Source organism: Grus americana, chromosome 3 (assembly GCF_028858705.1).
Source record: "Grus americana isolate bGruAme1 chromosome 3, bGruAme1.mat, whole genome shotgun sequence".
Taxonomy (NCBI): Eukaryota; Metazoa; Chordata; class Aves; order Gruiformes; family Gruidae; genus Grus; species Grus americana.
The window spans coordinates 97,055,772-97,078,488 of record NC_072854.1 but is presented as its reverse complement, the minus strand read 5'-3'; the positions used below and the strand labels follow the sequence as shown (position 1 = coordinate 97,078,488).

General features: G+C 36.4%; 1 protein-coding gene across 1 annotated transcript in view; it reads left to right on the top strand.

Moving 5' to 3' along the window:
- The window catches only part of CAMKMT (calmodulin-lysine N-methyltransferase), a 225,180-nt gene that overhangs the window by 158,499 nt on the left and 43,964 nt on the right, over positions 1 to 22,717 (top strand). The window lies entirely within an intron of this gene.

Genomic DNA, 22,717 nt, shown 5'->3' with positions numbered 1-22,717 from the left:
GACTTTCTCATGGTAACATGGCCGGTGTGTAGCGAATTCAAGAATTACACTAGGTTTTCTTATATTCCCAGGTCATATTTGCTGTCCTACTTGGTCTTCAGTGCAAATTTATCAAGACTTAGGTTTTTCTCCTGCTCTATTAAATTGTCAGTTTTCTGAGGCATCTAGAGTTGTTGTGAAGTGCTAAATAAGAATTGCAGAATTTGGCTGTCTGCTTTCTTGTAAAACAAGGTTTGTCATACTCTATCAGAAAGAACATGTTAAATTCAGTAGTGACCATTCATCACGTTGCAGAAAAGTAGGGATCTCTTCTAATATATTCCATCCATTCCTGCAGTACTTAATGTGAAGAAATTCTTTCTCTGAACCTGCAGAAGGCAGTGCATAGTCTGACGCATGATACCGAATGATGTTACTTAATATGCATAATTATGAACACTATCAATGGATCGAAAGACTTGTCTTACCTGTTTTAGATGGTTTAAATTGTTTTTCGATTTATGTATATATGTAAATTTAGATTAGAATTTTCTGGCTCAAGACAATGTGTAGTTGATTGTAAATATGTGTATATAATTTCAAAATTGAGCTGCAAAGTTGGATATAATGAAGTAAATTCACATATTTCACTGGAAATAATGCTCTCATGTATGTGTAGGTGAGAATCCTTTTACTATTTAATAACACTATAGCTTAGTTGCATTACTTTTCCAGGTCTTGACAGATAATTCTACGTAGTATTTACTTTCTTCTTCAGTTGCATTCCTTTCTAAAATTGTTAATTGTTATTTTAGTTTGAGCTTTTTCAGACAAGAGATAGTATTGGAATAATGCATACTGTTCTGTGTTTCATCACTTTGGAATATTGAATAACAAAAATAAAAATTAAAGAGGTGCAGGGAGATAGAAAAAAATAAAATTATTTTGTTTCCTGCCTTTGAAATCCTTTCTGATCGTTTTAGCCATTATTTTTATTTGTAGTTTGCTTGTTATATCATCTTCATTGCACTCAGTGTAGATGAATGGAGTAATGCAAAATGATTTATCAGGTTCTTGCCATGAGGTGGATCAGAGTGAAGAGTAGGTGACTCATCTAATTTGCACAGTAGCACAAGATTCAGAACAGGTTGCTTTGGTATAACAACACATCTTTATTTTTATCTTTCCATTAGCATAAAGAGCTCTTATATAGGCAGTAGTGAAGAAATACTGTATTTCGTTTCATATATGGGTATGTGCATATGCATGTAGCGTGGAATCCTGACTCATACTGATTTTTATTTTCATTTAAGTAATGTTAATAATTCTGTCTTTCTATTTAGGAAATACACAACTCAGAAACAGAACAAATTTCAGCCAACTAATATACTTTAGAGTATATTGTATTGTCATAATATGTCCCTAAATTTAATATTTACTTAATTCCTTTTACTTTTTTTTTGTTTACTTTTTTACTGTACTTATTTAACCGAAGACATAAGTAATAAGAAAAAAATGAAGGTACATAGTCAAGATCCGTGGCCAGATGAGTGTCATTTTGCTGGCGTATTAGTGAAACTGTTCAATGGTGTACATTCCATTAGTGCTTGATGCAATCATGTGTCAAGGCATGTACAGTTTCCTGGATGTTGTATTAGAATTGCTTATTGCATAAACATAGAAAAAGTTATATGTCTAAGTAATCCGTTGTTCTGTACATAATTCATATTTTTGTCATTAATGCTATGCTGTCTATTATGTCATTGATATTTAGGATTACATATTATCCTGAGGTTTTTTTACAAAATAATTTTTTTAAGTCTACTCCCTTGAGGACTTTGGAAGGAACCACTCATTTATGTTTCTTCCAGCAACCAACTTTGTTGTGTCAAGACACTATTTTGGTGGCACCCCATTGCAGTAGCTGGATGTTCTAACAAGCAATAGTAAGACCTCCAAAAATATTTTTGGATTATATGAGTTACCCAGAATTTTTAGTTAAAGAATATTCTCCTCAAGAGGGGACTGTTCTGCAAAAAATCACACTCAGGACGCTGTATTTTGAGAATGCCACTACATGAATTACGTTTTTAAACTGCTGCTAATACAAACCGCAGAAATCCATAATCCTTAATTAATGTACCTTGTCAAGAGCACCTCTTGGATGCCAGAACCTCTTAGGTTTGTTTTACGCTTCTTCTCCCATACTACTTATAAGCAGATACTTTTACACTATAAGAATTTCCCTGATGACGTGTGTTAAATTATATTATGTAAATTTTGCATAGTAAGATCTGTCCAGACTATTATTTCTATACCAACTTGTAGAATTCTTATTTTGCAAAGTCCACGTGTTAGTAATTCTAGGGAAATGTAATGCATACTAAGGATATGCTATGAAAAATCCCATGAATTTGCCCCTTTTGGCTGATTACAATGAACTGAGTCACATTTGTAATTTCTATTTTATACCAGGTAACCCAGTTTTGTGTGCATTTTCAAAATTACACTGTAATCTGTTACTACTGTCTTTACAAACAGTGTCAGAAAAGTGAGGCAAAATTGATGTATTAAGAAGTTAAAAGTCTGCTTAATATTGTGTACTACCTTTGTGAAGAATAGAAAATAACAATGTTATAATGCATTGTGTTCAGCTTGACTAATGATACTTGACGATTTTAGTCTGATGAAATAAACATTCTGGGTCTGGCTTCTTTTCAATTTTGGGAAAATTCAGATTTGTATATAGATTTAAGTTTAAAGCCAGACTTTCCCCATTAAAGCAATCATAATTTGATCGTAAAATTAGTATAGAAACAGTTGGGTTTCTATCATTACTTGCACCAAGATTTTTCTTTCATAGTAATAATGACATGTTTAAAGTGAAGCCTAAAGAAATTATATGCGTAATAACTTACTAAAACCCAGTTTTGCTCATGCATATTTTAGAAGCTATTTTATATCTTACAATCTAATTAACTGCACTCTGAAGTTCTTTGAAGGAATATAATTTGAGTACCAGTGAGATCATTCACTTTGCAATGGAAAGGACCAAAAGGATCCCAAAGATGCTTACGCTTGACAAATTGTCTTTATTTTTCTGTGAACAATGAGATTCAGTTTTAATTAATGGACTTCAGTATTGCAGTCACTTAAAAATAAGACTAACAGTTTCTCCTATAAAATTCTGTAGATAGATGAGGAAATCAGTCATCATGTAGTAAAATGCGATTTGCAAGCAATGCAGCAGTGTTGTCTTAATTACAATCCAGTCTTTGTAAATTCTTAGGCAATTCTATATAAAATTAATAGAGAACGCTCCTTATAATCTTTAAAATGGTTCTTCTGTAGTCCCTGAGTGACTACTGAAATGATAGTGGCCTTTGGGATGATCTTAGCAAAATGTTTTCTCTTAGTAACTATGCTCATACAGTTAGCTACTCAAATCTTCTATGGCAGCTATCCGCTTTAATTGATTATGTTTCCATGCTAATGATGTTGTGCAAGAATTCAAATTATATTTCACACCTTGAAACAGCATTTTGCTAACAATTTTAAAAATGTTTGCAGAACTCTTAATTTTACATTTGTACATGATAACTCTTGAAAACTGGATATTCAAATCCAACTTTTATTTACTCTTGAGTTCTGTGGTAGCTACGATTGAAAAATTGAACTTAAAGAAGTTGGTAGACATCCAAAGGCTCAACTTGTAGAAAGCTGTCATTCTCTGCACAGCAGATAGAACTTTCCAATCCACAGATGTGCCAAAGGTACAAGGCCTGTATGTTATTTAGAGTGCCAAAGAAAGGGCCGAAGCAAGATTTTCCTGTAGCTGATGATCTTGCATTTGGAAGAGGAGCTTTTTCAACCTCAGGTCTCTGAAAGACTCAAGAGCTATGCAAAACACTCTGGAAATTTTCTCCTTGGCACGGAGGAACAGGCTGTAGGACTAGCAGCACGCTCTGACATACGGATTCCATGGACTTCAGCAACAGGCTGTTGGTCAGGTATCCCGAGAGAAATACTCGCGTTTCCATGGGTTTCAACCTTCTAGCACACCTAATCCATCAGGTTTGAAGATATAATCAAGAATCACAATATATTCTCCTTCTTATGTCATTATATTCTTCCTTTCTTTTCTTTTCTGTATTTTAACCCAGCCAGGACCACCGTTGTGATTGATCAGTTGATATTCAAGGCATGACCCATAAGCACTCTCATCTATTCCATTTTTTTTGCTCCTAAAAACCTTTCCCTCTGCTCTCCCTTTCCCCCTTTTCCTCCCACTTTAGTTGAAGGGATATTGTTAGTCAGAAGATTGCTGAACCATTTAGACACCATTTAGACCTACAATGGGACTTTGCTGTGCCCCTTATTGCCTGCACAGGGTCCAACGCTTTCTGTTAGGAGGCGAGGGATCAAAAGACAAAGCAGATCTCTGGGGTCAAAAGACAAAGCAGATCTCTGCTAGTCAGCGTGTGCTGCAGCAGAGCGGAGTCTGTATCTCTGACTTCGCTTACAGACGTCTTCAGCCTGGACACATGCACTGTTTCCCATCCGTATTTTTTCCAAATGTTAAACCATCCGGGAAAGTATCCAGGAACTCTGCTGTGTGTAGTGCTGCAGACCTAGAATTGTTCATTTGGAAGTTTTTCAGACCTGTCTCCTGGCATCTGTCACCGTGTTTACAGTACTGCCTGGGGTCAGTTTGACGGGGAATGTGCACCTAGGCTGCCAGGCGGGGAAGAGGCGGTAGTTACTTACCAGCAACTCTCCAGGTACAATTTGAAATTGTTCCTGGTCTGCCGGGTTCGGTTGTAGTTCTGTGGCTGAGAGCAGCCTAGCGGATAGGAAATGTGCTATCTTACATATTCTTCAACTGAGCAGGAGGTTAGGTGGGGCTTGTATATGCTGTCTGTAGTTGTGGGAGGGGGAAACCATCTCTAGCCTTGAGCGGCTCTCCATGTGAATATATGTAGAGACAACTCATCTTGAAAAGGCCTGGTTGCTGGAAACTTTTTTTTTTTTTTTTTTACTGTTTTAAAGAAAGATTAACTAATTGTTAATTGTCTTAAAAGCTGTAGATTTAATTACCAAGTAATTATTTATTACCAAATAATATCTCAGATGTGCATCAGAAATAAGCAAGATGCGTAAATTCAGTTCTTTTAATATTTCTTCCAATTCCATGGCAGCCCTAGTAGGGGGAATATTTACCATGCGGATCTTTTGATACGCAGTTTAGTGGAGTGATGTGCTTTTATTGACCACTCCCAAGGAGGCTGGCTACATCTCCTTTGTTTCCTTGCGTAAGCATGAGTGCGAGATGTAAGCGAACTATTGCAAAGGTAGTCATGACATTCTGCAAATATAATGTTAGCTGCTCTGAAGCATGCGCAGAAGAAAACCCAGGTATTTTGAAAAATGGACAGTAAAACCTGGCCTTGGTAGAGTACTGGTCTACTCTCTGTTGGTATTTAGCTTCTTTATGGCTAGAGAAGATACATACTATTCTTGGATCTAAATTGTCCGTTCTCTATCATTGGCTCCATGGAAGTCAATGCAAAGGCTAAATCAAGGTGAGATTAGAATCAGAAATTTCATACTGCAAAATTATACATACAAAATTAATACCAGGTTCTGAAAAAGCATGTCAAATAAAACATTGAACCTCATTACATGCCTAAGTCGTGAGTGAGTGTTATACGTATGTGTGTATATATGAACCGTTAGCTACTACGGAAAGCATTCAGCATAGGTTTACTTTGTTTTGCAGTTTATGCGGATTAACAAGATAGTGAACATGAGTTTTAGTCATGGTGACTTGTATATGGTTTCATGATATGACCATCTGTCTAATGCAGCAGACATTACCTACAATTCTCTTAAAATGATCCAGTGCCTATCATAAAAAGTGAGGTTGTTTGCTTTTTAAAGGAACAGCATGATAGCACTTGGCGGTACGCTCCAGTTTACTAGCTAATAGGTCAGACAGGCTAAGACGGCTCTTCTGTCCAAACAGAAGGGTTGAATGCGCTGCTTCTCTCTTATTTCTGAAGTGTGTAATCTAGTTCCACAGACCATCTGCTTGGTTGCTCTAATATTTCTCCTCTTTATCATGCCTAACAAAACTAAGGTGTACAACAATACTCAGGGGATAATTGGAATGGTGCCTTTCAGCTGCATTTGCGTATTTTTTCCTATTTTCCTGTTCAGCCATTTTAGCAACAGATATATAGATACGTTTGTTTGTCTTTCATACGTTTTCACATTTAATCTTTCTTTACTAAAAGAAAGAAAAGTTTGTTGCCCTAATAAGCAATATTGCAGCAATGTTATGTGTTCTCTGGCACATATGTTCCCAAATTTGTGGTCAGTAATAGCTTTTTATTGGAACAGTTTGTTGCAACGGAATTTAAAAAAAAAAGTGATATTGAAATGTGATATCGCTGCTTTGCTGAGATTAAATACTTGTGTTAGTCTTTGTTTTGAATTAAAAAATCTCAGTGTTATGTAGGGGCTGTCATAATGTATTGCTCCTCTATAGGATAGAATAGTTTGAAATTCCTATAGTGTGCATGTCAATTCAGTAGAAAGAATAGTTTATGTTACAGTATATATTTAATAAAGGAAAAAAAAAGTGAAAACTCAAGCTGAACCTTTGTTATTTAATAAGAAAAACACATTTATACAGACAAGCTGGCATGGATTCCCAGAATGTAAGTCCGAGAATGTTGTTAAAAAAAAAGGATGGCATAAACCCATTCTGTCGTCAGCTGAAACTGAAGTCGGACAGCGGGTCTGTAAATAGACATGCTAGGTTCATTCACGTGCTGTGACCATGAGAGGAAGTGAACGTACCTGGCGCTGCAGCGGTCAGGGCGGCGTAACACTTCTGAGCCACTCTTGTGGAAAGAGAAGCCGGAGAGGACAGAAGGTGAGCAGTGATTGCATTGGTCGTGTCAGGCTGGTCCTGGGCTTTTCGGTACTGGCAGACGTGTCAGAGCAATGACTGCCCCCAAGGAGGTTTAATGAGGCAAATTGCGCTGGATGCTTTGGAAGTTACTTTGGAGGTATAGTTGTTGAAAGAGAAGCTAGTAGTAATAATTCTGCAAACCATTGCTTCCTATAAGGACTCTAGGATGGAAACAAATACATGCATATGTTGGTGGGTTTACATATAGATTTTCAAAAACCCAGCTTCCCAGATGTACTTCTACGTGATCAATGGAAAGCATTCAAGATAAGCATTTGAAAAACCATTATCCCAGTGCCACGTTTTCATTGTTAACTCTATCAAATCTGCCACCTTTGTTTTGTTTACTGTGTTATTCTGTGTTTAGGGAGCGGGAAAGTAGCATGCAATTAGGTGCAGAATTTCTGGCGGAGTATGTCAGAGGAGTGTCACTGTAAGTCTCCATGTCTCAAACAGTTATAGATCTTCTCATCTTACTAAAGGCTCCATATTCTATTCAAACGTCTCTTAGTTTCTTTGTTGTATTGTCACAAAAGCAATAAAACAAAAAAAGGAATACAATTAATGGAATTTTTTTATTTTTTAAATCCTTTATGAGACGTTGAAGTGGGCATGACTAAATGGGAAATGACAGGGCCCTCTAGACAATGAAGAATATAATTTTTGCTTGTGTTTTGTCACTCTCATGTTTCTTGTCAAACTCTGGAATAATTATTCTTGTTGTTCAGGGTACAAAACATGGTAATCTTAAGTGGTTATTTACAAATATCTATTTGGTCCAGATATTTTACAGTGACGCTAATGTGTAACGTCACTGAAAACTGCTTTTCTGTGGCTGTTAAGAATTCAAGGTCCAATTAAGTCTGAAACTAAAAAAGAAAAAAAAAAAAAGGAAGACACATGTCATACCTATGGCAGCCATTCTTGCTGTGCAAATCATTTTATTATTTTGGGGCGGGGAGGGGAATAACACAAGGAAAATAAACATGATTCTATTCCAATTTTTTTCTGCAACTCTTTTGGGTAAAATATGCCAGCCTATGCACTTCAGATTTAACTTTACTGTGGATCCATCTTCCTTACCAAATGGATTGTAATTTTCTGAACCAACCTTTCCACTTGAGGCTAATCCTTTTGGGAAGAGGTAATTTTCTTGTTTATCTTAATTGATGTGTTCCCTAAATTTCCACCTCTACATTAACTTGACCTTAATTATGTGGCCTCATTGATAAAATGAAGGTTACCCAGGCAAGCCACATGCATGATTAATATTTTTTCCTGTGTTGGTAACGATTAAAAATCTGAAACCTCTTCCTAATCTTTACCTTTAATCATTTCTAGAAATTAGTCTAAAGAATATTTACAGTGTTTGTTGGTGCTTGTTTAGGTTCTTAAAAAATTAGTATTATATGTGAGGTAGATACTTTGATGTAAATCTGTGTATTTCTATGTCTCTCTGTAAGAAAAGTATGCTTTGATAATGTAAATGACATAATTTAGTTCTTCTGGTTATTTTTTAATTTTTTTTTATTATTTTTCTCCAGTCAAACATGCATTACATACAGTAACAGATTGTTGAAAGTTGAAAGTCTTCTAACACTGTCTGGACTTAGCAAACCCTGGTGTGTAAAGCAGAATAAAAACATCATAGTGAGGAGAAAAAAAAAAAAAAAAGACTCATTTAATGCATAGCCAAATTTCATGCTTAGAAAGGACAACTTGGAAGACTTGAACCTAAAACTGATGTTCAGATAGACTGGGTCAATCTTAAAATTTGAGCCACTGAGTCATAGCTTATAATCAACATTTGTTTGAATAAAATGAGAAGAAATACTTCTAATTTGAGCTATGGGTTACTACTGACTTTAATTTACAGCAAAGAGTAAATGCCTAAAATTCATGTATTAGAAATTAATTCTCACAGTCACAGAAGGTTGAGCAGTTTTGCAAGTAGGAGAGGACTTCATGCTCCAGGTGTTTTTGTCCTGTACAATAAGTTGTTAGAAAGAGACTACAGTACTTTGGGAAAATCTAGCACTGCCGTTATTATCAGTAACATTCACAGCTGGTTTGTAGTAAAATGCAAGTCACTCTAGTCTGTGAATAAATATCTTTCTGACTGCACAGGATGATAATTGCTCTGCCTGCACTTTCTTTGGCACCTACTTATCTCAGGTGAAATGATTGATAAAAATATTTTTGTACTGATGTTGAACACTTCTAAATTACATAATGATTTTTGTATTATTTCGCATTTACTCCGAAGAAAGTTCATACTAAATTGAGTTTCACTGCTGTCAGTATCTTTATTAATCAGAATAGGAAAAGTATGATGTGTTTCCCACCTTTTTGAACAAGATCGATTTTTAAAGCAAGACTTCCTCTTCCTTTTTTGGAGCAATACGGAGAGTTATGTACGAAGATATCGAGTAACTGACTTCAAACAGAAGGCAAATTCACTAAAGTGAAAATGATTGTGATAGTTCTCTAATTTCCCCCACAGTGTATGTAAAACTGACTTTTAAAGTGTTTAGTGGATAATGGATCATGTAAGGTCAGTACTAGCCATAGCTGTTATGGCTATTATTTTCTCCTTTCATGGGAGGGTGCTCAGCAAAATGAGATTGTCACGCTCTTTTTTTTTTGAGAGGACAGCGACAGACAGTTAAAAGCCTCTTCATGTAAGGATGTTATTTCATAAAGACACCAGCACTGGATTATCCCCTTCACTTTAAACTTCTGCCAGCTTGTACAAAGAGATAAAACAAAATAGCCCCAATCCCAGGGGTGGAGAAGTGCTGGCCGGATCTGCCCATGTCCACAGCTTTCATTTTGATTAGTCACATGTGAGGAAAATTCACTTAGGCTGAGAGGTAAATTTAATACCAGTTATGCCCATGCTGTTCATATCACAACCATTTTCACATGATGCCACTTAATTCCCTAAGAAGCAGAAAGGTAAATCGGTGGCTGGCCAGCTAAGGTGTCATAATGCATTAGGACCAGGGCTCGCTGCAGGGGATAATGGTTCTGATTGCTGTTGACTCATGTCTCCACCAACTGCCTCATGTAAAATAAGTGACATTTAAAAGGCATCAAGATGTGAGAAGAGGTAAAGAAAAAAAAAAAAGGGGAAAAAAAAGGAAGAAGAAAAAGCAGAGTACTAAACTTGCCACTTGAACATAAAGTCCCTTTTTCACCCTAAGTGGTATAAAAATGATAACTCGACATGCCATAGGTGACCCGCACTGCGCTTTGAACTTCCTGTCTTGTGTTTTTAGAGAAAATCTGTAAAATTGCTTCTGGGAACTGCTCCAACATGTTATCATTTATTTCCCATTTAATTTTTTTTTACTTTTATTTTTTTGCCCTTGGATATCAGTCTATTCATCTTTTAAAAAGCTTACGGCTGAATCAAGTTAGGCAATGGTATACAACAAGAGGCAGCCTAGTCTCTGAAGGCCCATTTAAGTCTATTTTTATAAAGAGAATCAAATTCCAGTTTACAGTAAGCATATGCTTCAGTTGACATCTGTTTCTAAGACTTGGATGCTTTGTTTGCATAACAGGCACCAATAAATGGCCTTGTTTTAAGTCTGCTCACTCAGTTGTATTTGGGTTGTTCAGCTGGGGATTTGAGTTGCAGCTGATCCCCTACCGCTCATAGCAGATACGAAAGGGAAGAAAAAAATCTGAGAAACCCAGTCTTATTTATTAGTGCAGATTTCAACATTCTCAATGAGCCGCTTTCCTTTTGTTACAAGACTGCTAAATTCTTGTTTGCCCAAGCGGAGAAGTGTTTCAAAGTATCAAATTAAAGATAATAAAAAGTTTGTTTGTTTTTTTAATGTTTTATTTAAGAGTGTTTGTATCTTTCTCAACTGACAAAGCCCAGTATTATGAAGAACACGTAATGCTGGGAATTAAATGGATGATACGTGTAAGAAATGCATTTGTTTTGGCAACATATAATTACATAGTATAGTAATTTTTTAAAATATTGTGTTTTATTTGAGTGTCTGTGCCCTACTGATGACGCAGTGTAAAATATTTTATAAATAAAATTTAATTCCATCTGCTTTCTTGGGAAAACAAATTCTGGACTTCTCAAGGAAAAACACAGAAGTATATATATAGCTTCTCTAGATTGCAGAATGTAAGCCTTTCCCTGTGAGGTGGCGCATTCTGTTGCAATTATATGATATTTCTCTAATGTCTATAATATAATTTAAATAAATTTTTATGAAACCTAGGAAATGCCTGTAAAGAGGACAAAAATGTATTGGTAGTATCACAACTATATATAAGGTATAATTACCTTACTTAATAACTGCTGTCGTTCTTTTAAAGCAATAATATCAGCACTGATTCCTTTTTAGTATTTTGAACTTTCCCCCCCTTCTAAATTATTGTAAAGTGCTCTCTAGTAGTGTACAGAATATGTAACGTATTTCAAGTGGATTTACTTATCAACTTTTTCTAGTGGTACCAACAGCAGTAGTGTGAAATATATCTACTCCATTTACTCTTATCCATTGCAACTACTTTCTTTTTCCCTTTAATTTTTATATATGGTAAAAATTTCATTGAAGAGAGATTTTAGATGACAGGACTGTAATTTTAAACCCAATAGAAGAGGTGTAAGCAATTTGAGCTTAGCTGAAGCATAATCTTAGGTTGTCAAGAAGAAACCCATTCTCCCTATGCTAATCAATCAGTATATCAACCGACCAATCATCTCCTCAGCTTAGCATATATCCTAAGGTTTGATATATCTATTAACTGCCCATCATGCAGCTGGTCTCCGGTTGATGAGATTCCCCCTATCTTGGCATTTGGAGGCAGACAACTGAGCTATCACAGCCTCAGATAAATACTAAAGTGGAGATTTCAATCCTGCTTCTGATAGCAAAGACAATCCAGGAATATAGAACATATTTTCAGAAAAGAACACATAGAGAATTACATTTTCAACAGTGTGTTATATGTGGAAATTGCGCATATTTCATGATCCCTTCTTCCTCCACCCCTCTCCCTTCCCCAGAAGTAACAGGAAATTACTCTTTTATTGGGACTCAAACTCTTAAAAGGAAAAAAGAACAACAAGAAAGTGCTAAAATTTGTTGTTAACTGCTAATTACTATAACAGTGACATACAACTACTTTTTTAAAAAGTGTTTTTCCTCGTTATAACTTTATTGATGGAGAGCTAAATGAACATAGTGTCACAACACATTTAATCCTTAAGGAAAAAGTTGGAATTTTGGAAGAATATACACCTGCCTCTCCATCTTTAAAGTCTGAGCTCAAAACTCATTAAGAAAAAACATAATCTAGGTATTGAGGAGTCTACCTGCTAATATGGGAGTTCAGCATGCAGATTTAACATAGTGTTTCAAGGTCTATCTGTGCAAGAAATGCTGTAGAAACTGATGACTTACCGTGTTGGCTTTGCCATTAGTAAAAATCTGCCTCAAAGAATAAAGTTGCCTAGGTTAGATACTGTCAAACCTTGCTGCTCCCTAGGGAGAATCCTAGGGTCGCCCAAGGGTCTGTAGTCACCATGGAATGGAGCACACAAGGGAAAAGTCTTCCACTTAAATTGCAGTGTCAAAAGATGGGGCCCAATGACTGAGCAATTCCTGAAGTCAGAGAACGTGTGCTCACTTTACTTAAGAATTTGATCAACTTTCTTTCAAGACCTACCAATGATAGACCTAAACATGTTGTTACAAGGTTAGCTCATAGGCTCTTTCATGCTTTCATTTCATTAAATTGGGTGTAATGATTTGCTTTGGTTTCGTTCCTTTGTTTTTGAGATTCAATCCACTGGACGTTCCGAAATATATTCTTTCAACACTGAAAAGTGGCGTAAGTCCCTAAGCTATATATCTTAGTCAACGCACATTATTCTTGACCTAAGAGCACTTCTGTGTCAGCGTGTAAAAGAGTAAGTGTTTATACAGTTCTACAACGTTTTTCAACGGAATTCTTGTAGCACCTGTGTTGCTCTTTTGCATTATTTATGCTTTGTGAAATAAGAATGTGGTCAGTTAGGTCATAGTTTATTACAGTAACATGGGAAATGTGAAAGTAATTGGGGAAAATTGGTTGGTTATATTTCAGACCACTTTGGAGACTAAATTCTGTTCTTAACACTTTTGTATCCTCCCTTAACATGACCCACTGAAACATTGATTTCCTGGGAAGGATACCCTTGGATTTGACTCTGCAAAATGATCCAAAGCAGTATTACTAGCATATCCCAACATAACAAAGGCTACTTAGTTTCTCAGAAAGACCACGCATATTTCAAATTCAAGGCTGGTTCATTAGGCTGGGATACATGGGCATAATACCATGTAACACCAGCTGAAGATCTGGCCCATTGTATTTAGTGCTCATGAAAAGTGCCAGATCAATAGCTATGGTTCTTGAAACCTGTTCAGGTAAAAACCAGCCATGAGCAATAGTAGTGTAAGTTCTCTTTTGTTGCTCTATGAATGTATGTCAAACCTGACCTGGAAGGATCTGAAGATCTTTGTGCTTATTTAACCCTTGACCTTTCAGAAAAAACTTTAACTATTTTCCCTCACTAGAAATGATAGCATTTGCCTTAGCTCTTACTGGTCAAATTCGTATGGAACATAGATCCACATGGATCTATAAATAGATGAGATGACCGAGAGTGGTTCGTCCTTGTGCAGCTTTCTCACTTAAAGAACTCATTAGAAATCTAATCCCATGTAAGAGATGAAAACAAGGTTTAGTAATGTAGGGAGATTTTGGGCACCTGCTGCAGGATGGTTGCCAGTAGTATAGACTTTTAAATATTGCACACTTAGCACCAGTTGAAGATACCCCCGGAGAAAGAATCAAAGCCCATTGAATATGGTGACCTAACGATTTCATTTAAGAATATGTAGGATACATGGTCACCTTTTGCCAGTATATGAAGTTCCAGGTACTGAGATACACTGTTTTCTTAGAAGGAGATGGTCCAAAACCTTCAAACTGAACTGTGCACACAATTATTATTTCCACTTGCACACAATTAATATCTCCTGGCAGCACAGAGCAGATGCTTTCCTAATAGTTTGGTAAACTATGTAGAATGGCAGAGTTTGATAAAGGAGAAAAATACTGAATGAGAAGCTACTAGGACCAAAAGGTATCGTCTTTGTTTAGTTGATTTGATGGGGGGGAGAAAAAAAAACCACATGAGAAATCCAAGCTCTAGACACCACTTCTGAACACAATCAAAATCCCCCAAATAAATTCCGCTTTATTTATCTTGATCACTACATAAGTGTGTTCTCTATGAAATATTTGAGGAAGATAAGCAATATTAGTAACCAGGGTTAATCTACAGGTTTGTTACCTTCTCTACCCATGATATATCTTTAAAAAAACAGAACAAAAAAATCCCAACAAAAAACAACCCATAAAACCCATGGAAAAAAACCACACGAAAACCCTCAAACCAACTAGTTTCTTTACTTCCTCTACACACAAAAATGAAATTAGGATATTGGAGTTGACTAGAGAGAGATACAAGGCTACAGCTGAGATATGGTTGATTGTCTCTATAAGCTGTTGTGAATACTGAAAAAAGCAGTTATTTAATTGAACTATCCAACTATTTGTCTGGACATGATTCTTTAAAATCTTCCTTTCTGTATAGCTTTTTGTTTGTGAAGCAAATAAATATGCATGCACTCAAATTTTATTGTTACATATTCAAATGGTACAGTTCAAATATCATTGAATATTCTTTTTCTACACTTCCCAGAATGAGTGCTCATTTAAATCAGATATTATGAAAACCGGATGACTAATCCTAAATTCAGGTGTACTACCACTCAGGCTAGGCAGATTGCTAGTTGATCATGCTAAGATGCTCCCTTATCCATTATTGGATCTGAAAAAGAGGAGGATTAAGAATTATCTGACTTCTCAGTTAATGTGCAAGTCATCTAAAAGCTCAGCTTAGAAAGGTCTTAGAAAGCCGAACAGCACTAAAATAATAATAATGTCTTAAGAATTTTTAATAATATAAATGTGCCATATCACATTTTTAGAGGGAAAATAGAGTTTTATGGTTTATATCTCAGGTGGTCTTTTATCTCTCTCTTCTTGTTTTTGTAATTATATATGAAAGTCCTGTAACTCTATTTTTAATTACAAAATTTTATTGCAATTAGAAGTTGTCATTTGGGACAAACACTGCTGAAACTCAGTAAAAATTATATTACTTTCAGGCAATAGTAGAAAACAATTTGATAAATATCTTTGGAAATGAGCGTTAATATTCATCTATCTACTTCTAACAAAGCATGAGGGAGGGAAGGAAAAGTGTATCTCAGGAAATAAGGTTGTATAATGTATCTATGATCTTTGCAGGGTTTTTTTTCTGTGATACTTATTTCTAGTATCTTTCTCTGCTCTTGGTTATGGTGAAAAAACCCTTCATTGAAAAGATTGAAATATTATTTTTCTATATTTTCAAGGAACAGGAGAGTCTGTGAACCAGGAGGCATCTCTTAATGTTACATCTTTGCATTTTTAGGTTAGTTCTGTTGTTTGCTATAGCAATATTTGTTTTATCATTTCTATCATTCCAATATGTATACTTGCCTTTCAAAATCTGTGAAAAGTATTTAAAAAGAAAAGAGAAAATGCTAGTATTTCAAAACCCTATTATAATGCATTTTCAAATATGTCAGACACATCTTTGTTAAAATTAAACCAAGGATTGGTTTTGAGCGAATAGCCCTATATCCTTACAGATGCTGTGGATGGATGCATCTAAGCTGCTTATTATATTGATGGGTTTTGCTGCTCTGCAGCAAATGAAAACAGGCAGCTGCTTCCTCCATCAAAGCAAAAAGCAGCCTGAGTTTTTATTAAACGAGTGTTCATTTCTTCTATTGCCAAAATTCTTGCACAAAACAAAAGAGCAGTTTTAGCACATTATTGCTTAACTAGACATGAACAACTGACAGCAAGTGATAAGCCTGTCTGCTTTTCACAACTGGTAATCATTTTTGGAATAGATGTTTTAATATAGTTGAATATAAAATTTTGTAATTTACATCTACAATGGTACATAAATTTATAGATCCGTTTTTTTGCAGGAGAATGAAGGCTATAATCACAAAAGGTTTGTTCCAGTGTTGTTTAATTTTTAATAACTATTTGAAAACTAGGTAAAAAAACCCACACACACAACACAATCAAATTCATTCATTTGGAAAAAGGATGTTAAAGACAATCATACGAGTAGATTTGTACAGTTTGCTGATTTTTCTTATGGAAGAGATATGCGTACATTTACAGCTTTGACTTGTTTCTGTATTTCCACATCAGTTCCACCGAGCCTCTTAAGTTTGTGCTCTAAAAGAAATTTGCAGATTGCAGACCATCATGTTTCTTCCCTCCTAGTCATGAATAATAATGAGAATGAAAGTGAGAGATACAGTGCTGAGGCCATTTTGCCTAGGCTGAAGATCTCAGCCGGTGCTTATACATATTTTTCAATGATCTGAATATCATGAATTCTGCTTTAGATTGAAGGAGCGACAAGAGTTTCTATGAAATGTATGTGCGTAGGGAAAAATGGCGAGATGTGTTTCTCTTCATATCTTCTATTTCTTCTGGTGTTCTTGTACCTTTTCAAACTCACTTATAGCATTCCTGCTGTGGAAAAGTAAGCTAGCCATTCTCCCTGCCTCAAATTACTCCTCTTCACTGGACTTAAAAGATGGTCTGCCGTGTGCAGAAGTCAGCTGCAGAAAGGCACGGAGTGTAAGGTGCTACTGTAAAGGCTATTAAATACTTTTCTTTTTTTAGACTGTGTCCATCTATCACCGAAGTTGCTCGCTTGCAAATACGCTTGGGGTAAATTTCAGAATGCAGAGCCTCAGATTAGACGACTGGACTTTCACAACAGGTTAGCTCTTATGTTGACACCTGAGGTGGTCAGACGGCCAGAAGGGCACGCTACTCTGTAGCTGTTCTCCTTTTGAAAATCTGCTCTCAAATTAAATTTTGTAGGAAAATAGTTTTACAATTCCAGGCACACCATCTGCAGCCAGCTTGGTGATGATGACCCCTGTTTTATCTGCTTCCGCTGTAGATGGATGTAAACTTAAAGTTGAGGGTGCAAGTTTGAAAAGAAGGGGTTTGTGTACTGCAAACAGAATGAAATAACAAGAGTTTTTCAGTGCATTTTTTCCTCACTTAGCAATTCCTTCTATTTCTTAATTTTACTAAAGTGACCAGACTTGTCTTTAGATTATTATGAAAGTAATTTTCTGTGGAAGGTTTCCACTCTTCTATCCATGCACGTTATGGCGGCTAAAAATTTGAATATTTGTGGTAATAGTGCCTTATTACATGTGTTTGTGGTTTTTAGATTCAGTACACCTTAGGTGGGATCTTAGATAACCTGGATTACTGATTATCCTTTCATCTGTGTCACATTTTGCATGCTGTGTGAACTGAATGAAAAAAAAATCTTTACTTCCTGACTGTACTCAGCAACATTTTTCAAATTATCTTGAAAAGAGGCTTGAGGTATGGAGTTTGAAGAAAGTTGAGGCTAGAAAAATTTTTAGAACTATCCATGCAAACTATAGCAGTACAGTTAATTACAAGTAGACTTTACTCAAGCAATTACTCAAAGTAGAACAACCATGTTATATGTTACTAGCAAGGGGTATTTGGCAGACATACGCTGTGCATCCACTTTGTACTTAGTCTTAACTGTGCTATTCATAATTTCATATTTTTTCTTTGACTTGGAAGTGAATTTTAGTGCTCCACTGACAGAAGGGCTCATAATATTGGTTAGAGCCTCATTTTGAAATTTACTCCGAGTTGCTGTGCTGTTGAACTGTGCTCTCTTACTTCTCCAGGACCTCCAGCAGGTGTACCGTGCTTCTTGCTGTGCACGGTGGTGGTGAACCACACAAAAACTAACCAGGATAAAATCATCAAACTTACCTTCCCTTCTGACTTGAATATAAGGCATAGTAGAAAATAAGGTTTGACACTGTAAAATTAGGTTTGTAACGATGCTACAGTAAGAGTGGAAAGACCTTATCTTAAATTCCTGGAATTCCTTATGTGAAATTCTAGAATAGCTTGTTCCAGTAGATATCTTAGTTTTAGGGATTTTCCATCCACTCTACAGTCTTTTAGCAGAGGAGATGGGGAATAGTTGCCTGTCCAGATAGGTACTTAATTGAACACCTCTGCACAGCCCATTGTGGTACCAAAGATTTTTCTGCTCTCTGCCAACAATGTGTCTTGGTGTCAGACAGGATAAGAAATACTTTTCTAAGGGTTAGAAAACAGTTCATCATTGCTCAGTGCAATTGTTGTTACTTCTTTTGAGACGTTATTCATCTCAATGCCCATAATGCTTTTCCCCCCTCTCACTTTCATGAGTATTAAAGCAAATAAGGTGGTTTCATGTAGTCAAGAATCAGGACATAGTAGAAAAAAAGATCTTTTCGCATATATTCATCTGGGGAAAATGACTGACTTTTCAAATTTAAATTGTCTTTGCTTTTGAGGATTAAGATAGGATTTGTGCAAAATTTACTTGAAACTTCAAATCAATAGGAAGACATCTCATAGGTTAATAGTGCAAATAAAAGACAAAATTTGAACTTTGAGATCAGACATCTGTACATGTGGCCATGTGAAGTGCTAGGGAAAAGTGACAAAACTTTGCATTTGGCTTAGCTTGGAAAGGAACTTCTTAATCTCCTAGCATGAGGGAAACTGTTGTAGGACAGCTTTATACGTCCTACTCAGGGCTTCAAGGGACGGTTCACCTGTCGCCTCCAGTTGCCCCTTTGTTTCCTGTGCATAGTGTTGGCAGACAGTCGAGCAGAGTTCCACTAGTCCCAGTTCAAGTAATTGGTAGTTACTGTAACTTCTTATACCTATGGAGCAGTGCAGAGGCATATGGGCTCCAATAATCAAAAGTCTTCTTTAAAAAGACATGTCGCAAAATTCTCAGTGCTCTATCCTGAGAATTTTGTAGTAACATGCTGTTCTTTAAGAACTTCACATCGGATCTCAATATTTGTTATCCAGCTGTGTGACAGCATTCTTTAAAGTATGTGGTAAAAAGCCATGGAGGAGAAACAAAAATTTTAATTTAAAAAAAAAAAAAACCTGGATAATTTTATTTCTTATAGAAAATTTTCTGTAATATACAGGACTCAGCATTTTTAGATGTGGCACAGAAGAAACACAGGGTTCGTGTTGCTTTGGACTGGTGGTGCTCTACCTGATGGTTAAAACAAAAGATCCTCAGAAGGCTGTCTACACATGATTTAGTCCGTGTGGGTTGCAGGTTGCTTTAAAGAACTGTTGTGCCATGGCTAGTGCAGAAGGACATGACGCTTTCCATTAGGAAGCACTATGAGAGTAATAAAAACAACTTAACTTACATGTTCTTAGCATTGTTGTGATTTTTGTTAGCGTTGTTCCTCTATAGGAAAAATTTGGGTGTCTTTTTTGATTATATCATACCTCAAGGTTTTAGAATGATTCAGGTTTTTTTTCTTGGCCTTCCCATAATTACATTCTGTGTGTTTAAGTAACTTAATCTGTCTCTGTCCCCTAGTTTGATTCCCAATGTGCAAAATTGGGACAATAGAAACTCATGATGTCATCAAGTTCTTGTGAGGTAGACTTCATTACTGTGGTGAGATTTTATGTTATGGTGATAAGTGCTGTGGAAATGCCTGTGTTTTCTATGTCTCTGCATATATAGCATTTCTCCATCCATCATCACCCTATGCAGTGATAATGTTTTTCTACCCCTACTGCTGTAGTAAGTAGCATGAAGCTGTCTGGAAGTAGACATCATCGGTCTTATGGCACATTTGTAGTGGATCTCCTACTCCATCCTAACGGTGAAAGGATACCTGCCAAGAGTTGAAATGCGGGCAGGCGTTGCTCTGTGAGCAATGTCTCTCCCGTGTCTTCAGACATGCCAAATCAACGGTCCTACTTGAGGGTCTCCTTTAAACACCAACACAACTTAATTTTTTTATTTGTTTCAACAGAGATTCCAATGTTTTCTGGCAACTATTCTGTTTTCACATTGTAGTTATCAAGGTGATAAAGAGTTTTAAAATGTCCAGTAAATGTCACAAAATATATATTTTTGCAAAAAGAAACTCTTGCTTCTTTCCATTTCCTTGTACAGTCAGATTTTTAGCCCCTCTGTCTAGGATTTGTAGTATATTTATAGACTTTTAAATAGAAGCACTATTTGGGGGGCTTTTGATAATCTTTTGCCTATACATGTGTAAATAATTGACTATCATGTGTAAGTAATTGCACATGCAAATAGGTACCCATCCAATGTTATGTATTTATAAACAAATTCATAATACAAAATGAGAATAATTTTATTTTAAATATGAAAGAATTATTTGAAGTGTGTTCACAGACAACTTAATCCATATCCATATGTATGTGTTTGCAGGAAATAAATTATGCTTTTCACAACCTAGTGGTAGTTGTTAACTCATAGGAATTGCTGCATTTCTGCATTACAGCTGTATATTTTCTAACAGAAGCAGAACTATCTTACACTTGCAACTTCAAAATGTAGGTCATTGTGTTGGTGAATGTAGGTCAGAGTGAAGGGGAAGAAGGCAGAATGCAAACTCCTCCACATGGATCTTTAAGCTTATCCCTGTTTTGAAGGCAAAGAGGCTTACCTACCTGTTCAAGCACGAGAAGCTTTTCCTTTTACTAAAATTAACACAGGTATTCTGGCTTCTTGGCTTAGCTGGAAGCATGGTGTGCTTCCACACTCGAGACCTGTGTTCGTGAAAGACCTCCTGGCTCCTGCTTCTTTAGCTGCTAGCCGCTCTATTTCATTGCTGAGGTGATACTTCCTTCCCTACGGGGGAAGGGAGCGGGGAGAAGATTCGTTTGCATCGCTAGCATCCGCCTAAAGAAGAGCATTGTCTTTCCAAAGGTGCTTTACGCTTCTCTCAGCACAGAGCAATCTGACACACCTGCAGTTTCAGCCCGTATCAACACCGCAATGGTAGCAGGGGAAAGAACGGTGACCTCTCATAAAAGATTTAGTGACACCGTTCAAAGTGCCCTTTCAATAATAACCGTAGAAAAGTGAGAGACGTTTGACTGAGGGTACTGAAAACTCAGATGTTGAAGGATTTTGCTACAATTGACAAGAATTTTTAAAATGTGCTCAGGCTAAAAGTTTGCTGTAAAAGGGTTTAGGTTTTTTGTGTTTGTGGGTGTGTGGGTTTTTGGTAATGTGAGATATAAGTATTATAAATGGTATTAAATTAGCCATGTATTCACTAAATATTAAAAAAGCACTTTTATTGCTTGAGTATACACCAGTCACTGCAAACTGAAACATTCTTTATATTATACACAAAAATATTTAAACAGTTATTATATTTATTGCAAAATCTGTCATTTTAGCATATTTCAATGCTCAAAAGCATTGAAATGCTCAAAAGGGAGATGGAAAATCCTGTACAATTCTTAGTATATGTTTCACTGAAGAATGGGTAGTCGTGTGTGAATATTTTATTTTAACCCTTAGCAAGTCTAATCAAAATAGCTCATTCGCAAACACCTAATCAGCCTAAATTCTCAGAAACAGAACAAATACCAATATTGCTTTAGTGGTTTTGTCATACATATGAATTGTCATTCTATTTTTTTTACCTTTAAAATCTTTGTCATCCAAAAGTTATATGCAAAGTTTTGGAGAAATCCTGTCTAGGTTTTTGCTTGATCTGCATGCAGACAACACATTCATAAATTTTCATTATTTATCATTATGAGTAGGGGTAATTCAGAATACTTACTGGATGGAAAGGAAAAATTATATACTTGATGGTTGCAATCAGGCTGTAAGTGATTTAAAAGGAAGACGATTTTTCTCCCAAACTTGTGCTTCTATCAAATATGTGGTGAAGTTTTTAAAGTCCTGAGAATAAAAAATTATGAAAAATGGTCTAAAGTATGCACATAGCTGGTAAGCTGCATGAAATTCAGCTTACCTGTCTAGAAATATCTAAAGGATGCTCCCACATGTCTGGTTTTGTTTACTGAAATACATTGAAGTGTCTGTAGTTTGTAACATTAAGTTCCTGTCACGTTAATTCATAATGCTGTGTGTTGTGGGAAGGAGCCTAACCCTGTTTTTTACCTGTGGATAGATACGTAAGCATGTTTTTTTCATTGCTAAGCGACAACAGATGAAAAACACATGTAACCGTAATTTGGCTGCACGTGCCTTTGATTCACCCTCCCTTAACTTTGGGACCCTACCTCAAGTGCCTGGCTACAAGCCTGGTTTCCCCAGGCTCCCTCCAGCAATGGAGACTGGGGCCGGGCGGAGAGCGCGCGAGCCACGCAGCAGCTGCGCTGCCCTCTCCCTGGGCCGCGGCCCTTCGCTCAGGTCTTCGAGTGAGGTGGGGAACCGCCCTGAGGAAACGGCGAGTTTCGTGAGTGAGTGGTGTTGAAGGGGTAAATTTGCATGGATGCCCCCAAGTACTTGCCAAGGTTGACAATGACCAGTGTAAGTTTTATGATGGAAGCTTATAAAGCCATGAATAATACAGATTAGGTGAAAAATGTGTGATTGCTCCTGTCTATTCCCATACGAGAACTAGAGGGCCTCAAATGAGAATGACAGGGAGGCACATACAAAACTAGAGGGAGGAGATGTTTCTT